This window comes from Solenopsis invicta, chromosome 13, assembly GCF_016802725.1.
Source record: "Solenopsis invicta isolate M01_SB chromosome 13, UNIL_Sinv_3.0, whole genome shotgun sequence".
Taxonomy (NCBI): Eukaryota; Metazoa; Arthropoda; class Insecta; order Hymenoptera; family Formicidae; genus Solenopsis; species Solenopsis invicta.
This window is the reverse complement of record NC_052676.1, coordinates 12,891,319-12,897,318: the sequence shown is the minus strand read 5'-3', so window position 1 is coordinate 12,897,318 and position 6,000 is coordinate 12,891,319.

The window sequence follows — 6,000 nt, the reverse complement described above, 5'->3', positions numbered from 1 at the left end:
CGACCGGCTTTCCTCGAAACCGATCCGATCCTACCGCGGCGGCTGTAGAAAAACGGGGTAAAGCGTCTTTGCCTCCGTCGAGCGTACTCGACGTAGCCGTCGCATCCTGCCTACGAGCAATACCGCGGTATACCAGCAGCGGATTTAAAGGGACGCTCAGCCGAGTGCCGCCCCGCGCTCCGCTACCGCTCCGACGACCGCGAAAGCCGTGCACGCGACCTCGCAAGGCCGATAAACACGAGGCTGCCCGGCGCACCGAAAAGAACGCCGACAACGTAAACAACGCACCTAACGTGCGAATAACGGCAACCGCGCCGACGACGTTCCACGCGCCGAAGCCGGTACCCACCGGTACTCGCGATCGCCGCGACCGAGATAACCGTCACCCCCGCGTAATACGGCCGACGACGTATCGGCGGTGACGCTCGTGTTACCTCTGTAAATAATAGCGTTAAGACGTTTGTATTCGTCCGTGTGCTTCACTAAATAAAACCTGTACATATTTTATACGTCAAAACCACGAGTCTAATTCTCTATTAACCCGGATCGTGCCCTGGAATTCCCGACGAGCTACGTCCGTGCGCGATATCTATTCAAGAAACACGGGTTGTTACAGCTGTATATCTATATGTTCTTTGTAGTGCAATCTTTCATCAATATTTATGCCTAGGTATTTTACTACTTTTTTGTGTTTAATGGTTTTGGTACCGTTATTTTTTGGCAAGCTTTCTATCTTAAAAGATTCACAGTTTTTTCTAACATTACTGTTTGCGTAGACTAGGGCGGCTCTAAATAATATTGTTTTGCATTTATCTATGTTTATTTTTAGTCTCCATGTTTCGTAATACTGTTCTAGTTTTTGTACTATATTTTGTAGATCAGTTTTAATTTGTGTTATCCACCTGTCAGCCACATACACTATGAGGTCATCTGCGAATGCTATGGCTTTGGGTTTGCCGGGTTGATTTAATTGAAATAGTTTAAGCATTTTGCTTATATAAATATTAAACAGTATAGGTGCGTTAACTGTGCCTTGTTGAAGGCCGTTGTTGATTTTATGTGTATTTGTTGAACGAGTGTCTCCGCTTGTCGTTAGTAAAGATCTTCCCGATATCATATCCCAAATTAGTTTGACTAAATGGGTAGGGAATTTTTTCTTTATTAGTTTGTATAGTAGCCCATCTAACCATATGGTATCAAACGCTTTTTCTAAATCGATGAGGCATCCCCCTACACATTGTTTCGTGTTAAGCGCCCAGTTTATGTCGGATGTTAGTTTGTTTATCGCATGTATTGTAGAATGATTACGTCGGAAGCCAAACTGGCATTCGGGGATAATGTTATTTTCTCTGCAGAATAAAGTGATTTGATCATTAATAATTGCTTCATATATTTTACTGATGTTTGGTAGCAAACTTATAGGTCTGTAACTAGCGGGGGATGTCTTATCTTTGCCTTTCTTTAGTATGGGTACAACTTTGGCCGTTTTCCATTTGTCCGGGAAGGATGCGTAATTTAGTAAGTTGTTAAAGATAATTGTATAATTATATATTAGTATTGGAGGACTCATTTTTAATACAATGTTTGGTATTCCATTGATCCCAAATGATTTTTTATTGTTTAATTTTTTGAATTTTTTGTTTATTTCATAGATATTTGTAAAGTACCTTGTGAATTCTTCTTCCAAGTTAGGGAATTCTGCTGTATTACTGTCGCTGAATGTGCATATTGTTATGTTATCATTTTTCTCCGAATTAATTTTGTCTTTAAATTATTTGGTTTCTATATTTATTATTTCATTTAATTGTTTACGGTTGTTATTTATTTCTCTGTTATTTAGCAAAATGTGCTCCTAATATGTTTAGTTTATCTTGTAGGGTTTCGAGAAGTATGCTGCCATCTGTATCTTTTTCTAGTTTTGCTATATCTATTTCGGCATTGTTAAGTATGGTTGAATTTGCTGGTATTTTTAGAGTCTCAATTTGCGCTATTTCTTTTTTCCTGAATATTCGGTTTATTTGTGGAAACATACTTGCCGAGTCCCTTTTTGAGATTCCTGTTATTTTATTTTTCCAATAACTATTTATAGAGTTGGCAAATTCGATTTTTAGTTTTTCCTTAATTTCATTTAATTTGTTTTTCAGGTTTTCTATTTTTCTTGTGTTAATTATCGGCCAGTTTCTATGGGCGTGGTGTATTTGGGTATTTTATTTTTTGTTTCTGTATTTTTTTTATTTTGTCGTTTATATATGCATTTATCAAGTTTTTATCTTTTATTTTGGGGAGATTGTTTTCCATTGCTTCTATAATTTTATCATTTAATATTTGTATGTATTCATTTATTTCCTGGATGGACAGGTTTCTGTTATTAGGAATTTGGAAAGTAATTGTTTTTTCTAATGCTTCGCTATATTTTATCCAGTTTACTTTTTTTAGGTTGTATTTGTGTTTCTTATGTTCAGGATCTAGTTCGAGTCTCTCTCTCCTCGTCGAGAGAGACTTGAAATTTAACTGCGTTATGGTCACTATCATAAGGTATGTTATCAATGTATTGGTCATCGTCTAAGTTGTGGAACGTTATTCTATCGTCTGCTAGTGCTATGTCCAAGAAGGAGTTACCGTTTGGGTACGATGGGTATTTAGTACCTAGTAGTCTTGTTTTGTATTCAATATTATTGTTGTCTAGCCAATTTTTAGAGCTATTCCTCGAGCGTTATTGTTTGGATTTTTCCAGTCTGTGTGCTTTGCGTTTAGATCACCTGCTATTATATAATAGTTATCTAGATTATCTAATTTAAAGATTGTAAACATTTATTAATATCCGGTATGAACTCCTTTTGGTTTCCACCTCTAGCATATGCTGCAATAATAAATAAGTTTTTGTTTGTTTTTGTGTTAATTTTTATTATGGAGTGTTCTAGTTTATTGTTTTTAGAGTTTCTATTTCTTTGTATTTTATATTTTTTTTAATTATTATGGCTGTACCGCCTCCCATGCCGTTTTCATTGCGATCGTTTTTTATTATGTCATATTTTTCAAAGGTTATTACGTGCTTTTTATTTAATTTTGTTTCGCTTAGAAGTATTATGTCAGGATTTTGTTTATCTATTAGATTCATGAGGGTAGCTCTTCTTTGGTTTTTTATTATTGAATTGACATTTATTGAAATTATTTTAAGTTTTTTTAGTATTTTTTTATTATTATTCGCGTTTGTTAGGATATTAATCATTTTGTACATTTTGGTTTAGAAATCTTTCTAGTAAAGAAGCTAGTGTATTAATTCTTATTGAGTTATTTTCTATTAGTTTTTCAATTCTTAACATATTATTTTTTATGTCATTTACTGTATTTGTTTGTCGATCAGCGTCGTTGTAGTTTGTTGCTGTGTTTTGTGTGTTTGTTGAATTTCTAGTGGCGTCAGCGTAGCTATATCCTTTGCGTATAATTAGTGTTTTGAGCATTGTTTTCTGTTAATTTGGGGCATCCTCTGTAGGACACAGGGTGTCCGTATTCATTGCAGTTAACGCAGTAAATTTTTGTTTTCTCAATAATTGTATGTGGCTGCCAGGTGCATTTTCCTGGTTCGTGTTTGGTGTCACATTTTACACATCTGTAAGATGAATTAGTAAGTTATACGCTGCATGTCCTATACGCTGACATATTTTGCATTGAATTGAATCTTTGCGCATCAGTTTTTCCTAATGTATTAATTAGTGAAAAAAATATTTAATTTTTCTCAAATTATTTAATTCTCTCTGTGGTGACAATTGTACTATAGGTAACAAATATAAGTAATGGTCTGTTATGTTGTTTTGACTTATTTGTTACAAATCTAACTACTTTTTTTATTTCTACATTCGTGATGCTCAAAGATTCCAATTCATCTAAGACTTCTTTTTCGTTATATGACTCATTTAAACCTTTTAGCAGTAATGTTATTGGTTTTTCGCTTTTGGCAGTATACGTATAAAATTTTGTATTACAACTTTCAAGTAAATTTTTAGTTGTATTGAAATTTTCTAGAGTGTCTACTTGTAGAACGTGTTTACCATTATTAATTCTCTTAATGTAAAAGTTTTTCATATTTTTTAAATTTACTTGTAGTAGTCTATTTGTATCCTTGGGGTCCTGGTAGAGGATGTTTATTGGTGGTGGCTTGTCCTTTCTTGTAGCTTTACTCGGTTGTATTGGAGCTGGTTTTCCTATACGAGAGAGTGTCCGATTTTCTATTCTGCTGCTCTCTGCTTCTTCCTTGGGTTGTTTCCTTGGCTTTTTTTTTATGTCGTTTTCTTCTTTCCCTTGTTGATTTTTTCGTTTTAAGTATGTCAGGAAGTCCTGTGTGTCTGGTTGATCTTGGCACTCCATTTGTTCATCCGATGTTATCTTTGCAGCTTTCTCTTTATTCAAGGCTTCAAATCTATTTTTTGTTGGTATGTTAAACGCATGTTTTTTGTTTTCTTTTTGCTCTTCGTCTAGTCTTGTGAAAAGTCTACGTACTTCTTCTTTTAATATTTTATTTTCCTCTATTATGTCGTTAAGGTTCGGTATCTTAGTGTTTACCTCTTGCCTTTGTGGAAGCGGTGCGGGGGATTCTTGGTTCCCTTTCTTTTCTTTGACCCTTGCTTAGATTCGGGGTCGGGTTAATTTTGAATTGTTTAATGTTTGTGGCAGAAAAGGGCTCGAATTTCTTCTTTCCTATCGACTTATTTAATATTTTATGCAGAGTAACTTGATTGTCTTCTGCCTTTATTATATTGCCTTGCGCTGGATTGTTGACTTTTGAGGTGAAGTCTTCGGAAATTTCGCTGTCTTCATCAGCTAGCATGTTCCAGTCGGGTTCTGGATCCTTTTCTTCTTTATTATTCATCACTGATATGGATGATATATTCTTTGTTTTTTTTTTTTTTTTATAGTGTTCTCACTATTTTTGTTTTAGAAGTGCCACTGGATTGTATGCCATGTGACACCGCCAAGCGCTCTCGGCGAGCCCCCTAACGCACAGAACCAACTGCACTGGTTGGGAGAACACTTACCGGGAAGGCTCATATGGCGCGCTGCGGTATGGCCAATTTTCACAAATTTATTATTTTGAAACTAAGGCCTATTCGATCAAACGCCTGGAAACTTTTTTTGTCTCAAAAATAACTAAAAAAATTAGGATCGAAATTAGAATTCGACCAGTTAGATGATTTAAATTTTGCGTTTGGTTTTGACGGGTTGTATTTTAATCTTCAACTCGTAATTCTCTTCTGTAATGCATAATCTGATACAGACTTTACAGCCGTTACGTATTTTTATAAAGATTTTGCATTGTTACGCTTATGCAAAACTTTTTTACAAATAATGCAAGTAAACATTAGTATTATATAGTAATATATTTTATTTGATTATACACACTCATACATACAGTTTTATAATTATTTCGTTTTCTTTCAAGCACTTTTATATACATCCATTGGATGTAATCTTGAAATTATTTACAGCACACTCTACACAAAGATTAGGACATTCTTTGAACATGCCATGGACATTTCTATTCAATAACCAGATAATATTTTTAAAATGTTTTTTAAGTTAATTTTTCAACAATTATACATTTAGAAATATATGCATTAACGTTTATTTTATGTTTAATTTATATTAAATATTCATTTAAAATAATATTTTATTATTATATCCCCTCTAAAAGAAATAAAGAATTGAAAATAAAACTTTGCCCAGTGCACATAAAAAGCTAGTTACGGGTCTGAGTCAGTCGATAAATGAGATCGTTACTATGATTCAGCGGTGCCTTTCACTGCACAGCGCCGCTATCGCAACATCGAGGAACTAAACTAGTGCTCTGTCTCACTCTTCATCGATTTTCACACTGATTCTGCACGCACACATAACCACGTTATTTTTAATTGAAATGATTTTTTTTACTAATGCTTCTAGGATCGTTTTGAAAGCACACTAACAATCTTACATGTAATTCACTATACGCTGGATGGTTATTTT